The 26,102-nt window shown below is 50.3% G+C and overlaps 1 long non-coding RNA gene and 1 other non-coding gene across 2 annotated transcripts; one reads left to right on the top strand and one right to left on the bottom strand.

The window, feature by feature from the left end:
• Positions 1–3,813: 3,813 nt before the first annotated feature.
• Positions 3,814–17,820, bottom strand: LOC122215716. Its single transcript, XR_006200507.1, has 3 exons — positions 17,582–17,820; positions 17,231–17,381; positions 3,814–5,138 (listed from the first exon to the last, which is right to left on the bottom strand). It is a non-coding gene; the product is annotated as an uncharacterized LOC122215716 (long non-coding RNA).
• TRNAK-CUU lies at positions 9,674–9,746 on the top strand. The gene has a single exon. It is a non-coding gene; the product is annotated as a tRNA-Lys (tRNA).
• Positions 17,821–26,102: the final 8,282 nt, after the last annotated feature.

Genomic DNA, 26,102 nt, shown 5'->3' with positions numbered 1-26,102 from the left:
CCCCCACCCCCACCTCCCTGCACTATGTATAAGTTCCAAGTTTTATTATTGCAATAAAAGTGCTTTATGCTGGCTTTTCTCAGCGCTGTGTGATGGCGGTTACTTTCAGGTGCCTCCTCGGGCCGTTTGGTCCAGGGGGTGGGCTAGGGGCTGTGACAGCGGGGATGTCGTGTCGGAGGTTGCGTTTTGGCAGAAGGACTGCCGCAGGGATGTCCTTCCCTGTTGGCCCCTCTGGGGGTGGGGGCAGTGGTACGTTTGTAACTCCACTGGTGGAGAGAACTATCAGGGAGCGCCCTCCTCCCCCTGCCGCACACCCTCAAATGTCTTACCCAATATGTGTTCTGAGTAAAGCGCTCAGCCGGGTTCTCTGGAGTTACCAAGAAGTTGGAGGCAGCGACCAGCTGTTAGGAGATGAGCCACCACCCAGTTGATGTGCTGCAGCAAAGTGATGGAGGGTGACGAAGGGAAGACCGGGGCTTTGAATTGGTGTTCCTTGGTGACATTGGGGTGGAGGTTGTTTGTCATGTGGGGAGGCTGGCTGCTAGCTTCCCCAGCCCCTACCCTGTGTGTGTGAGCAATACCCCCCTCCTCCCTTGTGACGGAGACCATTGGTAATACTCCCACACCTTCCGCAGGTGCCCTGGTTGAGAGATTTTTCTGGAGAGAGCTTGTTCAACGAGTTGCCTGACGATTTTCCAAATCCATCTCTTTGTTTGAAGTCACTGGAGCAATATTTCGGGGTCACAGCTCGTTTTTTTCCAAAATTCCCTTATAAAAATCATCGAACGACAATGAGAGATTTTTATAGCAAACCTTTGTATACCCCCCCCGCCGAGATTCTACCATGAACACTTTACTGTACCTACTCCTCACACATCCCCCCGTCCCTCTCCCGGTCTATCCTTTCGTATCACCTTTCAGAATAAATGCCAGACATCACTACAGTTCCCCCTAAATACATATTAGAATTTAGCGTTTGTTTATACTCACTAAGGTTACAAGCTGAAAGGGACTTTGCAGATGTGCTTATGCTCCGGACCCGAGGTGGGAGGTTATCATGGATTACGTAGGTGGGTCAGTAGAATCACAGAGTCTTGAGGAGTCAGGGGAAAGACATCTGAAGATGCCTTGCCTGCTGGCTTTGAGGATGGAAGAAGGGACTAGAAGCCAAGCACTGTGGTGGTCTCTGGAAGCTGGAAAACACAAGGAGACCTTTCTCCCCTGGGGTCTCTGGAAGGAACCAGCCTGGCTAATAGCACTTTGGTGTTAGCCCGATGAGACCCATTTGGGACTTACGACCTCCAGAACTATTGATAAATGTGTGTCGTATTTTTTTTTTTTAACATTTATTCATCTTTGAGAGACAGAGACAGAGCATGAGCGGGGAAGGGGACAGAGAGAGGGAGACACAGAATCTGAAGCAGGCTCCAGGCTCTGAGCTGTCAGCACAGAGCCTGATGTAGGGCTTGAACCCATGAATGCAAGATCATGACCTGAGCTGAAGTCAAATGCTTAACCGACTGAGCCACCCAGGCACCCCCAAATGTGTGTCGTTTTAAGTCACCAACTTTGTGGTAATCTGTTACAGCAACAATACGAAATTCAAATGGGCCCTTTCTTAGTTTAATTTTATTTTTAATTTTTTTTTTAAAGATTTTTAATTTAGAAAAATTTTTTAAATGTTTACTTATTTTTGAGAGAGAGAGACAGAGAGAGAGACAGAATGTGCATGGGGGAGGGGCAGAAAGAGAGGGAGACACAGAATCAAAGCAGGCTCCAGGCTCCGAGCTGTCAGCACAGAGCCCGATGTGGGGCTCCACCTCACAGACCACAGGATCATGACCTGAGCCGAAATTGGATGCTTAACCGACTGAGCCACCCAGGCACCCCTTAAAGATTTTTATTTTTAAGTAATCTTTACATCCATCATGGGACTTGAACTCACAGCCCCAAGGTCAAGAGTCACATGTGCTACCAACTGAGCCAGCCAGGTGCCCTTCTCTTAGTTTTAATGTATAACAGAACAGAATAATAAAAAGTCAGGATTCAAAAAACAAATCTCTAGGGTCCTACCACCCTAACAAATCACGCTTTAATTTTTTTCTCCTTCCCTTTTAGTATTTAGAATTTTTAGTTCTAATCACAGCCTAGTACAAATTTTGCATTCTGGTTTTTTTCCCCTCCACGTAATGTTTTATTAAGAGGATTTGTCCATGTTGCCATACGGTCTTTATAACTATTTTGAAGAGGGGCTGTAAGTAAGATCAAACGAATGTACTAAATTTAACTACCTTGCTAAAGGATATTTATTTTTTAGAAAGTCAAGTCATGGGGCGCCTGGGTGGCGCAGTCGGTTAAGCGTCCGACTTCAGCCAGGTCACGATCTCGCGGTCCGTGAGTTCGAGCCCCGCGTCAGGCTCTGGGCTGATGGCTCGGAGCCTGGAGCCTGTTTCCGATTCTGTGTCTCCCTCTCTCTCTGACCCTCCCCCGTTCATGCTCTGTCTCTCTCTGTCCCAAAAATAAATAAAAAACGTTGAAAAAAAAAAAAAAAGAAAGTCAAGTCATGACTCAAGTACAAAACAAACACATTAAAGATTTTATTTAAGTTGTTCATTAATGAGAGAACTAGTAAGATGTTTTAATTGGTTCAAAGGAGAATCCAAAGAGGAAATAAAAATATAATAAGCCCAGTAGGACTGCTGAAATGAATTTGCTTAGTAGACACAAAACTGGCAAAATCGGCCAATATCCACACAGTAATAATCGGTTACATTTAGGACTTTAGAGTGTACAATTTGTATCTGTATGGACAAGAGTCATCTACATTATCTGTTTCCCTCAATTTACATCATTATAAAGTTGCTTAAAGAGCGTGTGGACTATGTTGAACACCCCATTAAGTGCAGACGGGTTAGGGGGGACCTGTTTCAAAGTCTTGCCACAGTGTTTCCTGACACCCTGTTCTTGGATACTTGGGGTAGTTCCAATTTTTTGCTGTTATTAAAACAAAAAGCCAGTATGTCTTTGAACGTGTTCATTTTTTTTCTTTCCTAAATAACCTTGATTCTATAGGATAACATACTAGAAGGGAGATCAGAGGGTCAAAAGAGATTTTGATTCTCAGTTCCCGTTGCCAAGTTGTATAAGCCTTTTTCCCACACATGGAAAACAAACCCCACCCGTGTCCCACAGCAGAAAATATCACTTCCATCAGCTCCTAAAAAAAACCTCAAACTTTCTTTTCCAGATGCCCTCCCAGCCACCCACTTTTCCCTCATGTTCACTGGTGAGAATGAAATCTGGAGAATTGGCTGATTTGGACCAGTTGAGGACTCTCATCCCTTTGCTGGGGAAGGGCTCAGCCGCCCCCCCCCCCCACCGCCCCCGCCCAAGCCCAGAGCCCCTGAGGTCAGCACTCTGTTAGTAAGGAAGCAGGGGGTATCCTTTGGGCCCAGCCAGAGCTTGTTTAGGCTGCTACTGGCCGTATTTTCATTGTTTTCCTTCTTGTTTTATTTTTGAGAAGCGTGGCGTTTCTATCCACGGCGCTAGGAATCAGGAAGACTTTCTAGTTCTGCTTCTGCCGATTGCTAAGGCTTAGACACCGGATCGCCCTGTTTCTGAGGTTTTCCATTCACTGAATGCACTTGGGGTGAAGACCACGGGGTGATGGGTCAAAACGAGCAGATGCATTTTAAGATCACTTTCAACTCTACAATTGTAACGATTTTAAGTTTGCTGATCATGTAAGGAACTTTCTGCAGGAAAGCAGCCACCCCCCCCCCACCCTCCCAATAACCATGATGACAGCTTGATTACAAAAAACCATTCTGTCGACCCCCACTTGTTCTAGGAAGTTGCTAGCCACAGAAAATCCTCCGCCCTTTCCTCTTTTGAAATGTCCCCCAACTGCTCGCGGGCCCGCCTTGCAGCCAACCGAGGATGGCCAAATGTACTGGAAGACCAGCGAGTCTCCCTTCACCCCACTAATCCTACCCTTGCAGATCAGTTTTCAAGGAGACAGTATTTCCTTCTTAGTAAAACGTACTCCCTGACACCGTTGAGCCCCCGCCGAAACAAGGGTGGGGGCAGAAGGGTCCTCTCCACAAGTTTATGTGTAAACCAGCTTTGTTAATACTGTCTTGGACCCAGATTTATCTTTGACACGTGTGGGATGTGTGTCTGTAAGAATAATTCCCTTACCGCGTGCCTACTCCCTGGATATATGTGGGTTCACTTTGATTACGGTGTTGGACTACCGTGGCTTCTTAGAAATCACCAAGAAGCCATGGTTTCGGGGTTTTCACTCAACTCTCTAATTAAATTTGGTGACTTAGTGAGGGACAGCTGACACCAAAATGGATTAAAATAAAAATGCCAAGGGCAGCGCTCTCCTGGCTTCCGCCCAGAGTGTGTCTGATGAGTTCCATGCATGCGTAGGGCAGACTGACGACGGACCCATCAGAGGCTGGGCTTGCAGCAGCTGTCCGGCAGGGCACACAGGGAAAAACAGCTGTCCGCTTTATTAGGAAGGTAGAAATGTTTGCCAGTGGGTTTGTGGAACGGGTACACTATTGGGTCTGTGTGATAATTACCACTGTAGTTTTGCCTATTCTAAAATTAATTCATCCATTTCTCAAGGCAGCACATGCCCAAGATTTAGGGATATAAATTCAGCTAACCACAGAATAGATTTATGGTATGCCAGCCCTGTGATTAATGTTTTTCTAGGTGTCCGGAGTAAACACAGGCTAGGACAGAGAAGGGCACTGCTGGTGAGGACCTTACATGCTAGTGGAGAGCCCAAAACGTGAATAAATAAATAATGTCAGATATCCAAAGTGTGAAGTACCTCACTGAGGCTTGGAGTGATGAGTTAGGGGTGCTGGGAAGGTAGGAAGGACCAGTAAGTGTAAGGGGCGGAGTTGGGCAGGAACCAGGTCAGGCAGGGCATTAAATGTGACAGGTATCATGAGTATGATGGGTGTCGTGGGAGGAGTGATGCCTCTGTTTTTAAAAGATGTCTCTGGAAAGTGGAAGAAAGACTGAAGGCTGTTGTCATGGTAGGTAGTCTCCAAAGATGGCCCCCAGTGATTCCTCCATTCGCCTGGAGTCTGGGCTGGCCTCGTGGCTGCTTTGACCTATAGAAGACAGTAGAAGAGATGTTCTGAGACTTCGAAGCCCAGGCGTTAAGAGAACTGCCAGCTTCCACTCCCTTCCTCTTGGAACACTAGCTCTTGGGCCCAGTCTACACAGAGAGGCCACATGGTAGAGAATTGAGGCCTACAGCCCAGAGTCCAGATGAGAACCCAGCCAACCGCCAGCACCAACCACCAGCCAGGCTCAGTGAGCCACTTGGACCTTCTGCCCACAGATGCCCATGGCCCCAGCAACATCGCATGACTAGAAGAACCACCTCCCTCAGCTCAGGAAAACCTAAGAATTGCAAGATTTAATAAATTGGTCTTGAAGTAGCTTATTTCCTAGCAGCGGATAACTGAAATGGGGGCAAGGGTGGAAACAGCACACCAGTGAGCCAGCTGTTGGAGTCGTTTAGGCCAGAGATGATGGAGACTGCTAGAATGAAGACAGTAAGTAGTTAGATTCAGGACACATTTTATCAGTGTAACTTTCAGGCTGGACTGTGAGAGAAGTCAGTAGAAAAGCAGTGTGGCTCCTTGCCTGGCTCTCCTAACTCCGGACGGCTCCCTAGAGACAACTATTTAAAACTCTTAGCTCTCTCTTTGACAATGAGGGCCATATTGCACCAACTGCTTATATTGGTTCGGGGAAGGTTGTTTTGTTTTGTGTTAATTTTTTTATTTATTTTTGAGACAGAGACAGAGTGTGAGCAGGGGAGGGGCAGAGAGAGAGGGAGACACAGAATCCGAAGCAGGCTCCAGGCTCTGAGCTGCCAGCACAGAGCCCGACGCTGGGCTCGAACCCACGGACTGTGAGATCATGACCTGAGCTGAAGTCGGATGCCCAACTGGCTGAGCCACCCAAGCGCCCCTGTTTTGTTTTGTTTTTGAGAAAGAAAATAAGATCAAGTCTTTGAATTGAAAGAATCTTCTTTTAAAAAAAAAGACATCAACACAAAGGAAATTGAAAAAAGATTTTTTAAACGTTTATTTTTGAGAGAGACAAAGCAGAAGCGGGAGAGGGGCAGAGAGAGAGGGGGAGACACAGAATTCAAAGCAGGCTCCAGGCTGTCAGCACAGAGCCCAATGCAAGGCTCGAACCCATGAACTGCGAGATCATGACCTGAGCCAAAGTCGGATGCTTAACTGACTGAACCACCCAGGGACCCCGAAGGAAATTATTAACAGATGTGACCACCTCGAAATGCAATAAAAACCAAAATTTCTCTACCCTGAAACACACCATAAACAAAAGATAAGCCATAATGAAGAGAAAATATTTGCAAAATATAAAAAAATCTCCTGCCCTAAATACATAATAATATGCAAACAAGTATAATAAGACACATAAAGTAAATATATAAAATAAAGAATATATAAACAATTCTAAAGAAAAAGGCAATAGAAACACCATGAACTTGCTCCAAGAATTTCACATCACACTGCTGTGTCTTGATGCCTCACTCTGAGATATTTTCTCATGTGGCCTCATCCTCCAGTAGATGTGCCCAGCTTTCGCAGCATGGTGGTCTCAGTTCCATTGTGGTCTCTAATCCAGAAGATGAGAGGAGGTCATTTCAAGGCCACTCGAAGAAGATCACTTTAACCTGGAAATGTGTCCTTTAGTCTGGAAGTTTTTCTTGCGTTCTTTCTTGGAGAGCTAAATTTTCCACAAATGTATTTTCTCCCAAAACATATTAAAAGGGTGGCATTTCTCTGTCTCTCTCAAAAATAAAATAAACATTAAAAAATTAAAAATATTGCCAACCTTGCACTGGTAGAAAACAAAACTTGGTTCTGTATTCCTGTATGAAAACCACTTAGCCCTTCATTTGTGAGAATATAGAGTATGTGAAGATAGCAGTCAGAGAAATCATGAATCCACTTTGTGCATGTAACTAGCCAGGAGAGAATCTGTAAGGTCAGGTCACCCCCCCCCCCCACACACACACACACACCATAGCCAGCGTGTCACTTGCCATCACAAAGTGAATCAGCCACCTGGAGTACCAAATGTCTTCTACCGAGGATATGAGTGCATGGATTGGACAGAAGACATGAGGGTGTGGATAAGAGCATTGGTGAGGTACCCAACTCATCACAAGCCACCAGGAATTCAACACGGAGGGATGGCATTAGTTAGGCATCCCTGTGATCTGGTAGTTATTCTTGCATAAAATGGAGAGCACATTCATACTCCTATTACTAATTCAGAGGACACAGACAGCAATGTAAGATCGAAGTTAGAACCCCCTAAACTCTGCCAAGCGAATGACTGTTTTCATGTACTTTGGTCTGAGCACGTGATTAGTAAGTACACGACAGATCGATGCAGGCAGATCCAGAAGAGACCATCCTTTTATTCTGAAATCATATCCTACCCATGCCTTGAAGTAAGTACTAAGTGACGGATCTCGTCTTCCCTTGGATCAAAGAGAAGGAGCTCTGAGAGCAGAAAACACGGCAGGAGCTACTGGGGTCCATTGGCTCTTGGGATTTGCCAGGTAAGGGCAGAACATGGCGACAGCCCAAACAAAAGCATACAAACATATAATGGACTTCTACTTAGCAATGAAAAAGAATGAACTGCTGTTACACCTGGTGATAAGGATGAATCTCACAGACACACTGAACTAAAGAAGGCACCCTCTGCCCCCTCTCTCTCTCTCTCAAAACTAAATAAACATTAAAAAAAATGTAGGGGCTCCTGGGTGGCTAAGTTGGTTAAGCATTCGACTCTTGGTTTCGGCTCAGGTCATGATCTCAAGGCTTTGTGGGTTTGAGCCCTGCGTCAGGCTCTCCGTGGGCAGTGTGGAGACTGCTTGGGATTCTCTCTCCCTCTCTCTCTCTGCCCCGTCCCCACTCGTGCTGCCTCTGTCTCTCTCAAATAAATAAATAAACTTAAATAAATACATAAGGGGGGGGCACCTGGGTGGCTCAGTCGGTGAAGCATCCAGCTTCAGCTCAGGTCATAGTCTCGTGGTTCGTGGGTTCCAGCCCTGCGTCGGGCTCTGTGCTGACAGCTCAAAGCCTGGAGCCTGCTTCAGATTCTGTGTCTTCCTCTCTCTCTGCCCCTCACCCTCTTGCGCTCTGTCTCACTCTCTCTCAAAAATAAACACTAAAAAAAAATTTGTTTAAGGCAGACTTTTATCAAAGAATACGTTCTTTGATAGTTCGATTTTATCTGAAGCCCTGGAAAAGATAAGTGTAATCCATAGTGACATAGATCAGTAGTTGTCTGAGGCCTGGGATGGGGGAATTGATCGGGAAGGGGCACAAGGGAACCTTTTGGGGAGATGGGAATGTTCTATATTTTGACTGTGGTTACATGGGCACACACCTTTGTTAAAACTCATGGAAATGCACACTTCAAATGGAGACATTTTATTGCATGTAAATTATACTTCAAAAAGTTGACTTAAAAGAAATATACAGGGCTTCCATTTCCAGACAAGATGAGTCAGTCGATTCCACCCTGTTGCTTCCACTTAAAACCCAAAACTTGACAATATATAGAAAGCAACTACCAGACTCCTTTGACGGTGGAAAAAAGGTGAACTGGCGAGACAACTTGGGTCTCAAGGGATGACTTAGCTGGGAGTCCTCACGGGCTTTACTGCTTCCTAGATCCCAGCCTGAGCACCAGAGAAGGTGAAACCGAAGACCCTTACCAAGCACAAAGTCCCAACGAAAGCCCGCCTTCCGGAGTCAAAGGGCTGGGAGGGACAGCAATGAGAGACATTCCTTTTGACAATGTTTGCCTTTCTCCAGGTGAACACCATGAAATAAGCCACAGCCCTCCCTCTCCCAGCAGGCTTTGGGGAGACAGACTGGTGTGGGGCTTGTCCACCACCCCTGCTGTGCACTACCGGGTAGGTGGTCCTCTCTCTCCTTACCGGTGACGACTGTGATGTGGAGGTCCATCAGTCAGCCCCATTCTGCACAAATGTGATCAGCGAGGATCCCCTGCCCTCCTTCCCCGTCCCCAAAGGAGTGTTGTGACTGAAGGGTGGAACCCTGTTGCTATCCTTGCTTAGCACTAAGCAAAGCCAACAAAGAGGCAGTATCCACCCCCACACAGCTAGATTGTGTGGGGCGGGTTTCAGAGAAGAGGGAGCTGTAGGAAGAGATTCTGTGAATTTGCGTCTGAGGTCCAGGGCATACCCACAAGTGAAACCCCCCCCAGAATTAGCAGCAAAAAGCTTTGAGAACTGAATTACGATGTGGAATACTGTACAGTTCCAGATCGGCCTCTGGGTAGCACACAGCAGGACAGACCAAAATAGTGCAGATTCGAAACTACATTGGTATTACATTGACATTCAAGCTCACAGACCACAAGAGTGAGCCGTGGTGTTCATTCTGAACTTGAACAAGTTGAATGCGTACTAAAATAGATTCAAAAGGGAACCAGTGGGAACATAATACCCAAAAAGTCCAGGATAAAATAAAATATTATGCATCATACCAAAAGCCAGAAAAAGGCTGAACTGGAATGAGAAAGGGCAGTCAACAGATGCTAACATCAGGGGCCTGCCTGGCTGGCTCAGTCGGTAGAGCATGTGACTCTTGATCTCAGGGTCGTGAGTTCGAGCCCCATGTTGGGCGTAGAGCCTGTTTAATGAGAGCAAAACCAAAAACCAGATGCTGACATCAAGATGACAGAAGTTGGGGTTATCTGACGAGGATTTTAAAGTAGCTATCCCCAAAAAAGGAGAAGAAGAAAGGGAGAAAAAGAAAAGCTTCAGCAAGCAACCATGAGCATTCCAGAAACAGGAAAATAGAAAATTTCAGCAAAGAAAAAGAAGATATAAAGAAAAACCAGATGAAAATTGTAAAACTAAAAAATACAGTAACAGGACCAACAAACTTACTGATGGACACTGTGAGCCATCGGAGATGACAGAGGAAAGAAGCAGTGACCTTGAAGATAGATCACTAAAACTTTTACAACTTGAGCAAAGAAACCACAAATGAACAAAATGAACAGAACTTCAGGGGCCTGTGGGAAAATACCAACATCCGTGTATGTCGCTGGAATCCCACAAGGAGAAGAGAAGGAGTGCGGTGTAGAAAATAGACTAAAATAATAGCTGAAAGCTTCCCACTTTGGGCAAAAGACATAAACCTACGGGTTTATGAAGCTGCGTGAATCCCAAACCAGGAAGTCATAAAAATCCTAAAATAGTGTGCACTAACAGCCAAATAGAGTCATAGAGACAGAGTTTCCAAGGTTGGGGGACGAAGGAAAACAGAGATATTTGGTCAAATGTTACAAACTTCCAGTTACAAGATGAGTAAGTTTGGGGGATCTAACCTACAGCATAGTGACTATCGTTAACAATATACTGTATTGTGTACTTGAAAGCTGCTAAGAGAGTAGATCTTAAATGTTCTTCGCTAGCCAGAAAAAAAAAAAAGTAATTATGCAAAACGATGGAGATGTTTACTAACCCTATTGTTGGTAATCATTTTGCAACATATAAGTATGTCAAATCATCACGCTGTACACCTTAAGGTTACACATTGTTACATGTCAATTATATCTCAGCAAAGCTGGACAAAAGAATGAGGTGAAAAGTAAAAAGGTAAAAAAACCTAGAACAGAGTATCTAGGAACTGTGGGACATTTACAGAAGGTGTAACGTACACAAAACAGGAAAACTAGAAGAGAAAGCAGAAGACTGTAATGGCTTACGTTTTCCAAAATTAGTGATAGATACCAGATCACAAATGCCGAAAGCTCAGAAAGTACCGAGCAGGGGCACCTGGGTGGCTCGTCGGTTAAGCGTCAGACTTCGGCTTGGGTCATGATCTCCCAGTTCGTGGGTTCGAGCCCCACGTTGGGCTCTGTACTGACAGCTCAGAGCCTGGAGCCTGCTTCGAATTCTGTGTCACCCCCTCTCTCTGCCCCTCCCCCACTCACACTCTGTCTCTTGCTCTCAAAAAATAAATAAAACATTTAAAAAATTTAAAAAAAAAAAGAAAGTACCAAAAATCTACACCTAAGCATAGCATATTCAAATTTCAGGAAAAGAAGGGTGTGTGGCTGGCTCAGTCAGAAAAGCATGCAATTCTTGGGGTGCCTGGGTGGCTCAGTCGGTTAAGCGTCTGACTTCAGCTCAGGTCACGATCTCGCGGTATGTGAGTTCGAGCCCCGCGTCGGGCTCTGGGCTGACTGCTCAGAGCCTGGAGCCTGTTTCAGATTCAGTGTGTCTCCCTCTCTCTGACCCTCCCCCATTCATGCTCTGTCTCTCTCTGTCTCAAAAATAAATAAAAACGTTAAAAAAAAAATTAAAAAAAAAAAAAAAGAAAAGCATGCAATTCTTGATCTCAAGGTCATGAGTTTGAGCCCCACATTGGGTGTGGAGACTCAGAAAAGTAAACGTTAAACAAAGTAAAGAAAAGTCAAATTGCAGGAAAACAAAGAGAATATCTTGAAAGAAGCCAAAGTGGGGGGGGGGGGGGGGGGAAACGCACCTTACCTATTGAGGAACAAGGATGAGAATTACATTAGACTTCTCATCAGAAACCATGCAAGCAAGAAGAGAGTGGAATGAAATATTTAAAGTGTTGAAAGAAAAACACCAGTCTAGGAGCACCTGGGTGGCTCAGTGGGTTAAGCGTCCAAACCTTGACTTTGGCTCAGGTCATGATCTCAGTTTGAGAGATGGAGCCCTGAGTCGGGCTCTGCGCTGACAGCCCGGAGCCTGCTTGGGATTCTTTCTCGCCCTGTCTTTCTATTCCTGCCCTGCTCGTAGAGGATCTCTCTCTCTCTCTCTCTCAAAAAATAAACTTAAAAAAAAAAAGTAAAAACTTCAACTTTGTGAAAGAATGAATGTTCTTCATTCTTTCTTCATTCTGGTTCTTCATTCACCAGAAACAGCCAAAATGTTCCTCGATTGGTGAGTGGGTCAACAAACTTTGTTACAGGCAGACAATGGAGTATTATTCCCCAATAAAAAGAAACGAGCTATCCAGCCGCACAAAGACCTGGAGAACCCTTCAGTGCCTCGTGAGCTTGGGGAAACAGAGATCTAGGTCATTGGAGGGCTGGAAACAGAGGTCCTGAAGCCTCAGGAACCAGGGGATTCAACTTCAGTAAACATTCCTTTTGAGGAACTGCCTACATGGTGATGTCCATTCTCCTGGAACAAATCCTGAGTACAAAAGACTCTCCGGCACAGCAAGAACTCGGCCTTTTTCCTCTGCTCTGGAAGGATCCTACCTACTCAGAGACAGTAGCAACTGGGAGGCCCCACCGAGAACCCTAAGGAAAGGGCGAAGGGGGGCCAACACCTGCTGTGCCTGCTCTTCCCCTGGGGCCACCTTGCTTCCCCGAGATCTACCCTTAGCTGAATCTGTAGGAAATTAGGGTGTACGTTTGAGTCAGTGTGCTGTTCCGGGGGATCCGGTGTTCCCACAGCCCTGCGGCGGCGGGTTGGAGAGCCATCAGCGTGAAACTGGGAAGGAAGCAGAGGTTCCGGACAGCGAGTGACGCTGCTCTCCAACCAAGCTCTGCTGTAGCACAGCCCATCAGAAAGGAGACGTCTGAGTGACAGGCTTGAAAGATGTCACTTGGGGCCCCAGCCGGGGCTGTGGGGCCTCTGCAGCAGCTGGACATTAGGAAGGCATTTCTTAGAGGCTGGACACGGGGTGGCCACAGTGGCAAACACGAGGTAAGTCCAATGGCGGGGGTCACTGGGAGTTGGGGGCGTCCAGAGTGCTGGAGTTGCGCCCCTTCATGCGAGGGGCCCCTATGGAGCATTCAAGGCCTAAGGAAAGCTAGGCAGCCGTAGCAGCAGGCGAGGGGGGTTTGACTTCTAAACAGGGGCCCAGGGTTGGGGCCAGCCATGCGTTTGTCACGTGCTTCTGCCCCTGGGCCTGACATCTCTATCCTCCGGGCTGAGTAAGGCTGGGCGAAGGATGTCCCATCGCATCTGAAGCCCAGAGAAGGTACAACTTCCCTAAGATACACAGCATGTTATAACTGAGTTAGGCCTAGGACTCAGAAGGCATGGCTCCCTGTTCCAGGCTGCCTCCCTCCTTCCCTCCCTCATTCAACCCTTCCTGGGGATGCCCACTGGCTAAATCATTATACGACAGCTTGTCCTATGATACACACTGGGTTCCACACGGAAGTTAGTCCAGAAACCTCGTTCTACGCCTGGCTCCCAACACAGCCAGACTCCACGCCAGGCATTTGCTTCCTTTTTACCAAAAAAAAAAAAAAAAAAAAAATTAATGTGACTTAGAAGTATTAATTCATTACTGTTTTCCTTTTCCTATTTACAAAAGTATAATTTTGTGGCATTTAGTTTATTTATTTTTTTAAATTTTTTCATGTTCATTTATTTTTGAGAGAGAGACAGAAACAGAGCATGAGCAGGGGAGGGGCAGAGAGAGAGGGAGACAACAGAGTTTGAAGCAGGCTCCAGGCTGCGAGCTGTCAGCACAGAGACCGACGCGGAGCTCGAACTCAACAAACTGTGAGATCATGACCTGAGCCCAAATAGGTCGCTCAACCGACTGAGCCACCCAGGTGCCCCGCATTTAGTTTATTTTTGACTGCCACCATTATATATGTGTGAAGTCCAATAAAAAAATGTCACAATCTGCTTTTTTTTTCTGCCCATTTTCCTTATTATTCATTTTATTTCGTGATTATTAAGGTCAATAATTATGTCGCATAGGGGCAAGGGAGGGAGGAAATGGCTGTTGCACAAAGGCTCTATGCCAGGTTGTGATCAGCCCTGACCTTTCCAGAAACTTCACGCTGACCCCATGAGATGGGCTTTTGTAGCCCGTTTTACAAGGGAGGACGCTAAGTGGCAGAAGGGGGATTCAAACCCAAGGTCGGCCTGACTCCAAAGTGCACGTCCGAAATGCCAGCAAACGTTGAGATCCTGCCGGAGCAAGGTGTGGGGAGGTGGGTGGTCAGGGACGGCTTCTCGGAGGATGCGGCGGCGGGAGAGATGCCCACAGGGGCGGGCAGTGAAGCATGAGGACATGTGAAGAGTCAGGGAACGGGCACTTCCAGCCTGAGCTCTGTCACTCCCTGGCTACATGGCCTTGGACAAGTCCTATCTCTTCCGAGGCCTTGGTGTTTTCTCTCTGGAGTTTTCAAAGACCCAGGGTTCCACAAATCAGACCAAGACACTGAGTGTCTGGGCAGTGAGCTTGGCTGGTGAGTGAGCTTGACATTACCCTGCCCCATGTCTAAGAACTGGGCCCCCAAGTCCCCCTGGCCCAGCCCAGCCTACACCCTTGGAGGTGACCTAGGACATGCCCCCTTCTTGCCTCTGATGTCAGGGTCCTAAACCACCAAGTAGGATTATCCTGTTGACCTCCAAGGGTAGTTGTGAGAATTAAAATATCAATAGCTGATACGTATCGGACAATCCTTATATGCCAACGCTGTGCTAAGAGTTTTACACTGATGTTTCTCAATAAATCTTCCCAGCACCTCTGTGAAGTTGTTATTCTCACTGACAGATGTGGCAACAACAGAATCAGAGTGGTGATATTACTTGCCCAAGGTCATATCTCTCTCCTGCTTAGCTTGGTGCCTGTCCCGCAGGAAATGGTAACTCCATCGGAACTAGTTCTGACACATGGGCCCCACACTGGCATCTTAACATTTCTGGAATGAGGATGTTGCCCCACAACTGATGTCCGAGGAACATGTGAGTCAGCGGGCGGAGGGTGACCAGGGGACTTCGCTGTCTGCTGTCCGGTTGTTCAGGGAGCTGCAGTCAAGCCTGATGGAGTTTTACCAGATTGGGTCCTTAGATGTCACTTGACGTGACTTCTAAATTGATGCCGCGTGGAAATACAAGGCTATGAAGTATACAGAAGGCTATGGCCAGACAGGCAGTACAATTGGAAGTACAACGTGCCGAATGGACCCAAAGAAAGTTTAGACTCTGGATGTGAAGAACTTTGATCCGATCACCAAAGGAGACGATTTCATAAATAAAAACATACTACTGTCAGTCTTTGAAGGGCTTTGATACGCTTTTGTCATCAAAAAAGCTCTTATTTAAATGGGTATCATATTTGCCTTGAAAAAATGACCTTCCTATTGATGGCGCCATAGAGTCAAGAAAAATCCAACAAAGCAGTCGTGATGCTTCCGGTTGTGAGCAACAGAAAACCCACTTCAAACTGGCTGGAAGTGACAAAGGCGTATTGGCTCCCGGTCATGAAAAGCCCAGGGCAGTTGGCTTCAGGCACAGCTGGACTGGCGGGAGGAAGCGAACGGCAGCAGGTAGATCTCTCGGCCCCCAAGCTCTGCCTTCTCTGCCGCGGCTCCAGTCCCCGTGGAGGCAGAACGGATGCCAGCGACGCCAGCCGCCAACCCTCCCAGGTTTTACGCTTCCAGACTCCTCAGCATTTGGAACCAAACCTGAACCTGACGCCGTTGGCTGGCATTGGGTCACATGACTACCCTGGACAGCTCAGGGAACGGAAGGTAGGCATTGCCCCGTCTGGTCACCTTCCTCCCAATGGACTCAGGCATGGAGTCCACTCCACTCACTGTACCTGGCCAAGGTGGAGGAGGGAGGCTCCTCCCAAGGAAACTTGGGGGCTGCTACCCTAAAGACGGGAAAGTGGATGCTGGGTGACCCCCAAGTAGCAGCCGTCCTTGGAAGGCAGTAATTACCGGTGAAAGGAAATTTCGGAGAGGTGACTTCTACCAGATCATCCCCCTGACAGCTCAGGTGACCCCAGAAAGAAAAAGCACCACTGCCAGAGCCCCCATCAGAGCGGGAAGAGCCCTTGGAGGTCCCTGCCGAGGTAGGATTGGGAAGCTAGAGGAGGGAAGGACTGGTCCAAGGCCATAAGACGGCCCATAGTTGGGAATGAAACCAGAACACAAATCTCAGGTTTCCTGGTTCCACACCCAGTGCTCCCAGCTGGCCTGTGAGGGCCAAAGGGGGCTCTGGAAGGGGACCTCAGCTGGTTCATCACTCTTGGATGAGAAACCCCTCCACCTCTCCCAAGAGTTTCTCCCAGCATCCTTAGTGGAGTGTCTTTAACAAGTCTCCTGGGGCACCTGGATGGCCAAGTCAGTTGAGCATCAGACTCTTAATCCCAGGGTCGTGAGATCGAGCCCTGAGTTGGGCTCTGTGCTGAGTGTGGAGCCTGCTTAAGATTCTCTCTCTCTCTCTCTCTCTCTCTCTCTCTCTCTTTCTCTCTATCTCTCTATCTCTCACTCTCTCTCTCCCTCTGCCCTTCTTCCCCAACTCGTGCACTCTCTCTCTAAAATAAAAATAACAGGGATGCCTGGGTGGCTCAGTTAAGCATCCGACTTCGGCTCAGGTCATGATCTCGCGGTTGGTGGGTTCAGGCCCCACATCAGGCTCTGTGCTGACAGCTCAGAGCCTGGAGCCTGCTTCAGATTCCCTCTCTGCACCTCCCCTGTTTGTGCTCTGTCTCTCAACAATAAATAAGTGTTAAAAAAATTAATAAAATAAAAATAACAATAATAAAAGTAAATGAAAAATAAATAAAAAGCCTCCTGCTCTCCCCCCGCCCCCACGGCACTGGGGTCTCCCAGTCTGCCTCAGATGGAAGGGTGAGAAGTGCCCTAGATTTGCTCAGGCATTCTCTGTCATCGATGGCGCTGATCTAAGCCCTTGATCTTACGTAAAATGCAGGAAGCACAGCCCCTCTTCCAGCTCCAGCTGTCCCATCCTTTCTGGAGCTTCTGGACCCCCCCCGCCACCCAGCCAGGCTGGGCCTTTACGGGTCTTCCGTGGCCCTGGGCCGGACCCGATTCTAAGAAACCTTCAGTGTGTCCACATATTGTGTTCAAAGCAGGACACCTGGTGAGCATGAACCCACCAGCCAGGCTGTCTCCAGAACTCCTCTGGGGGAGGGGCTTGGACGCAGCAATCTCATGTGGGTGAGGGAGGGGGCCTGCCTTTAAGCCTCCTTTGCATAGTAAGCAACTTCTATCCAGAAGATGCATCTGTTTGGCTGGCAGAAGGGCTTTTCTGATGGACATGAGGAGGGGGTTAAGCACCCATCCGTCCACCCCTTGGCGCCACCATGGTCATCATCAATTTAGATTAGAGGAAGCCTACCTTAACTCGATGACAGGGTGCCAGTGGTGGGAATCCAAGTCCCTTAGCGGGTGGGGAAGATGGGGTGGGGCGGGGTACAGGACGAGATCTTCCCTAGCACGTCAGGACTTTGAACAAGGATCGCTGAGGGCTGTATTTATGACACAGAAAGCTGTCAATGATGTAAGTGAAAAGGAAAAATATGAGAAAGTACATATATATATATATATATATATATATATATATACCATGAGTGTGTGTGTGGGTGGGTGTGTGTGGGTGTGGGTGCGTGCACGCGCCTGCAATAACTAAGAGCTCAGGATCTGGAGCCAGATTGTCTAGGTTCAGATCTCACTTTCACCTCTTCCTTACCTTGGGCATTTTACTTAAAACTCTGTGCCTGCATTGCTTCATCTGTAAACTGGGGCTAAATCATAGGGGTAAGAGGAGGATCCCATGAGATAAACCAGGTACGGTGGAGGCAGGTCCCGGAAGACAGTAAGGGCTCAGACGGTGACATCCGATAATCTCGTTCGTCCCCTGAGCAGGGACCCCGTTCTCAGAGTGCCGGTGGCGGGGCGGGCCGCACCCTGGCTCCGGAACCGGGGCTCCCCGCCGCTGTCGGCCCCCCATTGTTGCGCCTTCCTGCTCTGCGAATCCGCCGCCGGGGGCAGCTCGGGGCCGGGGCAGGGGAGCATCCGGCCCGGGCGCCCTCCCCGCGCCGTTCTGGGCGCTCCGCCAAGCCCCTCCCGCCGCCAGCGCCCGGGGACAGAGCACTGGACTGCGAGTCCTGGGGCCTCAGTCCTACTCGGCCCAGCGTCTCTGGCCACCCGGAAAACAGCGGAAAAGCCTACCCTCCAGGGCCGCCCGCGGGTTAAGTGAGATCGCCCGTGCACCGGGGCGGGCACCTGCCCTGGCTCCCCACCTTGAGCACGTCTGTCCTCAGATACTGTCTTGCTCGCGTGGACTTTGAGAATGCTGCTCGCCCGCCCCCCGGGGTGCAAGGGGGACCGATGCAGCTCCTGGTGTCTGGGCCTGAGTGAATTTCTCAGAATATCCTGCCTCTGCTAACCCCGCTCAACCTCTCCCCGGCACAAGGCAAAAAGTGGGTGAAAGGGCTGGGCAGCTTTCCCAGGCTGGCAGCCGGCAGAGACCAGGATCTGGAGTCCTTGCATCCTGGCTCTGCTGCTGAATTGCTGTGTGACCTTGAGCAAGGCCTTCCCTCTCTGAGTCCCAGCCTCCCTCCTCTAATGGCACGGGAGGACAGGTGTGGCCCCTCACCCTGGCTGCCCCGCTGGCTGCCTGGGGCACCACGGGAAAGTAGTTTGATCCCCTGGGCTCAGTTTATCTTTTCTGCAAAATTGTTATGCCCACACAGATTCAGCAGATAACACCTGATCTTGAGATGCCTCTTTCTGCTGCCCTCTGCCCCGTTTCTCTGCTCAGAAAGCGATTTGAGTCTTCCAAAGGGGAACCCCAGCCTCAGGATTGTCCCTCTGCACTGGGCAGGACCACGTCTGGCTTTTGATATGGGTTCTCCCCACCCCCCAGCCCCAGGAGGCAGAGGGGCTTCTGTGGCCACAGGTTGGCTTTCAGTGCTGATGGTGCAGGAGTGAGCCACCCGTCAACAGAGGAAGTTTACTCGGGATTTAAGGAATGAGAAGGAATCGGGGCTTACAAAACCTGTTCCTAGAGTACCCTCTTGCTGCCTTCCTTCCCCCTGCTCCCTTTTCTATCTGCCCCCTGGTCTTGTGGACTGCCACAGAAACCCCCAAACCCTCTCTGTTATGCCGAACGGTTGATCTGTTCCCAGTTTCTATGGGGGCAGCGGGGGTTGCTTGGATACCCCCATAATCGCCATCAACCCTTTCAAAGCCGTCCCAAATAAAGTCACTCCCAAAGAAATCTTAGGAATATATTGTGATTTTGTAACTGCCCCCCATAACGCCTCCCCCCAAGCCACTCTCAGCCGAGCTTCTGTTCTCACATTTACCCTAATTCATCAAAGGGCTTAGTACGGCAAAAAGTTCTTCCACCAAAAAAGTATCACCTTCCAGGGACAGCCACTGGGAGTATAAAGGCACATTTCCCCATGTGATCTTCACTAAAATTCCACCTTTTGGGAAATGCTGTTCCGATTTTTACGGAAGTGGCTGGAACTGGAAGGTAGGACTGTCAGGCACCACAGCCCCGGGCTCTGGAACGTCGTGTCTTTCCTTCTCTCCAGTTCCCCCTCGCCCTAGGTAGGTTCAGCTGGGCTGTGTGCCGCACCCCAGGGCACAGCTGCTCCCCCTGCCCGAGCTCTGGTGGTCACAGCTGCCTGGCAGACACCCCAGACGGAGGCCTGAGGTCCTTGTTAATGTCATTCTCCATATTCCTTCCCATGCTCTGCCCTTCATGCATGTGGTGGGACTACGCCTTTCTGTCCCCTGAGATTAGGTGGGGTCATGTGACTAGCCATGGCCAAGGAAGTGTGAGAAGTGACATCTGTCACCTCAGGGTGGGACATTATTGCCAGGTGGAGACCCCGTGACTACTGACAGCTTTTGAGATGGTGGCTGCTCCATTGCCCTGGGCCCCGGAATGGGAAGCGGTTGAGAGCCCTCCAGCCCTATGTGGACATGCCATGTACATGAGAAATAGTGTTAGGAGCCACTAGGATGTGGGGCTGTTTGTTAGTGCAGTGTGACCCAGCCTACCGAGACTGGCAGAAATCTCCAGAAAGCAAAACCAAAGTGGAAGGGAGAAACAGTGTGGGGGACATTCTGTCCCTAAAGACCTGTTTTGTGTTCTTTCACGAGATGGTCAGTCTGGTGAGAACACAGAGGAGACTTGTTATTTATTATTATTATTTTTTAAGTAATCTCTACACCGTGTGGGGCTCGAACTCACAACCCCAAGATCAAGAGTCGCACGCTTTCCCAACTGAGCCAGCCAGGCGCCCCAGAGGAGTTTCTAACACTCACAGGTCCTAGAGACAGGAGGCAGGAGGCACACAGGCCATGCAGGACCTCGTGGAAATACACCAGGGTAGGCGGGAGGCAGAAGACAGGAGGGGGTGTGGCTTGGACCATGGCATTTATTGGGGTTTCCGTGGGAAAGGCAAGACAGGGCAAGGCGGACAGTTTAGGATTGGCTAGTTTGAATGATTTCGGGGGGCTCTGAGCTGTATGGGTGGTCTCTGTTTGCCTGATAGCTGGCTCTGGGGTGATCGAGGAGACGAATACTGCCTCCTGGGGCTCACAGGCCTGAGAGAGGAGGTCTGGCACGGGTCTAGAATACCAAATGCCCAAACCGACTCTACATGGTACCCCAGGACCGGCAGGGACCGGGGTGACACTGGGCTGGCCCTTTGTTGGATCTTAGCACGTTGGGCATGAGCGGCTGAGACGGATCGCTGCCCACCCAATATCCATGTTCCCCCTTTTCCTTCATAACAGAACCCCAGTGTTACCCTGGCAGCGTGCCCAGCCCGCGGACTCCATTCCCAGATCCGCATGCAGCTGTGTAGCTGTGTATCTAGATTCTTGCCTAAGTAAGTTGAGGTCTGCTTCCAGGTGGGCTTCCTGTAGGAGGCTGACCCAGCGGGAGGTGTCGTTCTTGTCCCACCCCCTCCCTCCTGCCGTCTGGACTGTAGCTGTCGTGTCCGCAGCACTGGCCGCCGTCCTGGACAGTGTAGGTCCTACGCAGTGAGCGTGACAATTGTGAAGGGCAGGGAGACGTGGCATAGGATGAATGCTTCACAAAACATCCTATAAAAACGGACTCCCCGGGAAGGTGTGCCACATGTCTCACGTGGTTTGGGGCCCAGCTAGAGAAGGCCCGCGGTATCAGGTACATCACAGAAGGGCCTTGACAAGAGGGATCTCTGGGCAGGTTGAGGGGACTGGGATCATTTTCTCCAGGAGCAACTGGACAGCCCGGGGAGTGGGGCTCTGAACATGCCTTCTAGAACTTTCTTCACCTTCATTTCTGCCCCAGTCCCCCAGACCTCCACCCCACAGCCATCCCCAGGACTACTGCTCTGCCAGGCAAACATTCGTTGTAGGGGGTGGTTTTCCCACCTGGGTTTCCATGCAGGTTGCAGAAGGGCGGCTAGGATGTGAGGCAGAGAGAGCTGCCCAGTGGGGAGAGACCCCAGCTCTGCACTGACTCCACCGTGAGCCAGATAAGCACCCCAACTGTACTCAGGTTTCCCGTCTATAAAATGGGGCAATAATACCAGCCCCACGCCCCTCCCAGAGTGCTGGGGGATCATCCTCCTCTGTGCGAGGAGGCAGGCTGGAGGCAAGGGTCAGGCAAGCGTGCAGTCGGGCTTTGTGGGCTAGTCTCAGTCCCAGGAGGCACAAGGCAATGACACATGCGTGGGTGGTCAGGAGCCCTGGCCACGTGTCTGATGGACTTGGGGTCAATAGTGTGACCCGCCACTCGCACGAGCCTGAGCTTTCTCACGTGTAAACGGGGCATTATTCCTGTAGACAGTATTAAAGTAACGGATGTGAACCACTTAATGCAGTGGCTGGTGCACAGAAGCCCTCAGTGACTGGTGGGTCAGCCCCACCCCTGGTCTTAGTGGACACCTGTCATTTTTATTGGCTGCCCTATTTTCAAAGCCCCTTCCCGTATCAGATGAGTCCCCCACCTAATGATGCTTCCAATAGAGGAGCCCCAGTGTACCAGCATGCTTTGCAGTGAGGGCCTGGGCACATGACCCAGGTGCGACCAGCCACAGTCCCCTGCACAGACCTTTGGAGGAATCCGTGACCCAAGGAGGCAGGGGCACATAGGCCCATTCTGGTGGTGCCTCCGTCCAGTTTCTGGAGTCATCAGGGACAGAGGTCTGCAGGGACTGACCACGGCTGGGTGTCAGCGGGATGGGCTGCCCGCTCAGTGCCCCACGCAGGGGGCCGAAGCCATGAGAACTCCAAGCTGGCCCTCTGACTCTTCTAGCCCGTTGGCTCCCCAGTGGTGTTCGGTAAGTTCCTTTCCTGCTTAAGTAACCCGCGGCCGGTCTCTGCTGACCGCAGCCACAAACCCCCGCTGGCTCTGCTCCCCGCGCCCAAGTACTGACCCTCCCTTTTGAGGCTCTTCCCTGAATTGCTGGCCTTCCCTTACCCCAAGCTCCCTGTGTGTTTGGTTGCTCTCTCTGTGCCTCCAGCCAGAGCCTGGCTGGAGCAAAACCAGCTTTTGCTGGGAAATCCCAAGAGGAGACCCAGGCCCAGATCTGGGGTTGGCACCAGCACCTTTAAGGATACACATTCGCAAGGGGAAAGCATGAAGGTTCTGGGTTCCAATCCCCGTTCTGTGACTTCCCGACGGCGTGACCCTGGCTCCACGGCCTACCCCTGAGCCTTGGTTTCCTTTCCTGTTACAACACTCCGGAGGTCGCTTTTTGACAGATTTGGGGGGTCAGAGGAGGTCGGGGAAGGGAAGCCCCGCACCCAGCGTGTTGTTGGCATGGGACTGAGAAGAAACTGGGTCAGGAAGACGTGGCAGAGGGTAGCGTTCGTGTAATTCATGTCAGAATCACCTGAGAGGGGAGTCAAAGGCAGATTCGTGGACCCCACTCCCAGAGTTGGATGTGGCGAGGCTGAAGGGGCCCCCGGGATCTGTATTGTTAACACATGTCCCCCCCCCCCCCCCAGAGGTCTGTGCTGCCAGTGGCGGGGGCCACTGCTCTTGGGAAGCAAAATGGAGGGTGGTGAGGGCCCATGTGGCTGAGCCAGCACAGTAGTGGGGCCCCTGACATTGGTTTCACTCTCACCAGAAGCTTCTACAGTAACCTTCTCAGGCAGAGTCCAACTTGGACTTATGTTCCAGAAAGGATGCAGGGAGTTTCTGCAGGGTTCATCTTTGATCACATTTACAGCAGTAATGGATCCTTTTCTCACTTCAGCAAGGCAGTAATCCGATAACATAGATACTAGAATGGTCCAAGTTTAGTTAGCCCTTCCCATGAGCCAGGCATTATGCAAGTACTCTATCTGTGCTAATAAATACAAGGTGAAATTTTTCTCCTCATCTCTCAGGTGGGGAAACCGAGGCCCAGAGAGGTAAAGTCACTTGTGTAAGGTCGCGTGGCCCGAGTAGGGATTTAAATCCAGGCAGAGTGGGATTCCGCATCCATACAATAAGATACCACCTTGGGGTAGTGTGAGGGCGTTAGAGGTTGGGGTCTCCGGCAGGTGCCTGTGTTTCCAGGAAAGGGGCTGAGGTGGTGGGTGGGACCAAGCGGGGTACAAGTGCGAGGGAGTGTGGGACATCAGCCTCCTGGACCTCTGACTCCCTAGGGCCGCCAGCTACCACCTCAAACTTCTATGGCCAGTTGCTCAGGAATGGGAGACTCTGAGACCAGGAAGCTTTGTTCAGTTTACAGCCAAGGTCTGGCCTTACCACTCAGGCTGTGTGGCCCTGGGCAAGGTACTTCGCTCTCTAAATCTGGGGGCCGCTGGGAAGAATCGGAGATGCCCAACATGCAGAGGAGCTCCACAGACAGCTCTGCCAGCCAGCATTCAGTGGCGTGGGTGCAGCGGCGGGGCCCCGCCATCCGGAGTCCACGCAGAGGGTAGGGGCCCACAGCTGGTGCTTCTGTCTGCTCAGCAGCCATTCCTCCTTCTTCCAGGAAGAGAGAGCACCTGCCTTTTCACTTGAGCCAGATGACTTGTGTTCCGGTAACTTACAGCCAGACCGATTCCACGAGGAAGTCAGAAACTGAACGTGTGCTGATCGAGCTGGGTCTTAGGCTGGCAACATCTAACCCTCAGGATGAGCCTGTAAAGCAGGTACCGCTACTTCTATCTGTAGATGTGGAAACAGAAGCTGAGACAAGTGTACTACGTGCTCAATGTCACAGATCTGGGCCTCGGATCAGATGCCCCAAGGCAGCCCATCTGTTAAATAAGGGTGAGCCACTGCGTTTGTAACTGATAGAGGGGCATTCGTTTGTTCGTTCAGCAAACACTTCAAAGAGCCTACTGTGTGCCAGGCACAGTGCTGGGCCCTAGGGACAAGAGCCCCACAGGCCGGGCCCCTGCCCTCCCAGAGCGCCCATTCCAGACGGCACAGAGGTTTCACCCCACAGGCTAAATCCAGGTGGCAGTGGCTGTCTGCGACGTCTAGGCTCCGCGGGAACGGCCAGCAGGGCGCTGTTAGGGGGTTTCTGAGCGTACAGCTGCATATTGGGATACCCGTGTCTTAGACTTTTGAAGATTGTTCACACGCATGTGTAACAGCAGAACTATATCCTGGTCGGAGCACAAGTTCCCATTTTTATCCTGAAAACAGCCGCTATAGATCTAGTAACTAGGCCGTGTCCTCAGGGAGCTTTGGGTTCAACTGGCAGCCTAACGTACACAGGAAGAGTCTGACCCGGAGCTCAGAGGCTGGGAAGGCCCCACGGATGCGGGTGACCAGGGTGCCCTCCTGGAAGAGGAGTGGTCTGGTGGGGCAGGGGAGGCGTTCCAGAAGTAGCAGGCAGGCACAGGTACGGACGTGTGAAGTGTACGTGAGACCGGGGCGGGGGGGGGGGGGCGGGGGGGGGGGGAGATTCCGCCTGAAAAGGCAGTAACGGGACAGGCTGTGGAGGCCCCATGTCCGGTCTGGGAGTTCAGTCCTGACCCTTTGGTAGGGAGCCACTGAAGACTGTGGGCAGGGGCATGACCCCGAGAGATCCTCCCGGGTAGCTGGATGCGGGGAGACGTGGGAAAGGGAGGTGGCCAGAACACCGTGGAGTGGAACGAAGCCCCTGCATGCAGGTGGGGGTGAGGGGACCCGAGTTCTTGCCCCAGCTCTGTGCTGACGTGCTGTGTGACCACAGGCAAGTCCCTTACCCTCTGGGTTGGCTTCCTCTCAAAGACCCTTTCAGACTGTGACCGAGTGAACTGAGGGGGTGTGTGTGTGTGTGTGTGTGTGTGTGTGTGTGTTGGGGGGGCGGTCACGTGGTTCATTTAGACTCGCTATTTCCTACTTTTCTTTGGCCTTGAAGACCTGGCCTGGTCCATCCCCCATGGCTTATTGCTTCAGACCCATATGGCTCAGCCTTCAGGTATGTCCACACCTCAGCTTCAAGTGGCATTTGTCTCACTGAAGAGAAAACATGACCTTGGAGCCATTTTCCAGCTGTGTAACTTGAGAGGCACTTTGCCTGTCACACCTACTTAGCAGGGAGGATATAAGCCATTGAGACGATGCCTTTAAAACACAGGGGGCAGTAAGTGCTCGATTAGTGGCAACTGCCTTTCTTGCTCCGGTTCCTGTTCCGTTTCCTGCGTAGGACTCTTGGCTGTAAGCCCCCCAGAGGCTGGCAGTGTCTCCTCCGTGGGGCTGAACACCAGCTGGGTCCCCAGTCAGGATGTGACGGACGCCCAAGGCTAGTGCAGCTCTGCCCAGGCCCGTCATGGGGACTATGACGTGAGCCTGCCTGTCCTGTGAGCGGTCTCGATACTCACCCCACCCTGGGTGGGTGCCCTGCGTCATTCCTCACGGGACTGCCCAGCACGCAGGTCCCCAGGCCCTCTCCAGGCACCAAATGTGACAGGCACCTGTGTCCAACCAAACCCAATAGGACCTGAATTATTTTCCTCCCACTTTGCTATGTGATTTTATTTGACTGTTTGGGGGGATAGGTAATACAGTCGGATCTTTCCAAATTTAAGAGGCACCAAAGAGGGTACTAGAAAAAATCCCCTCCCACCCCAGCACACGGCTTTTGTTGCTCTTTCTGCAGACAACCTATCTAAATTCCTTTTTATTTTTATTATTTTGAAAAGTTTATTTATTGTTAAAATTTTTTTTTCTATGTTTATTCAGTTTTGACAGAGACAGAGCGCGAGCGAGAGAGGGGCAGAGAGAGAGGGAGACACAGAATCCGAAGCAGGTTCCAGGCTCTGAGCTG

This window comes from Panthera leo, chromosome A3, assembly GCF_018350215.1.
Source record: "Panthera leo isolate Ple1 chromosome A3, P.leo_Ple1_pat1.1, whole genome shotgun sequence".
NCBI classification, from domain to species: Eukaryota; Metazoa; Chordata; class Mammalia; order Carnivora; family Felidae; genus Panthera; species Panthera leo.
The sequence above is the reverse complement of the archived record's forward strand: the minus strand, read 5'-3'. Positions and strand labels throughout refer to the sequence as shown.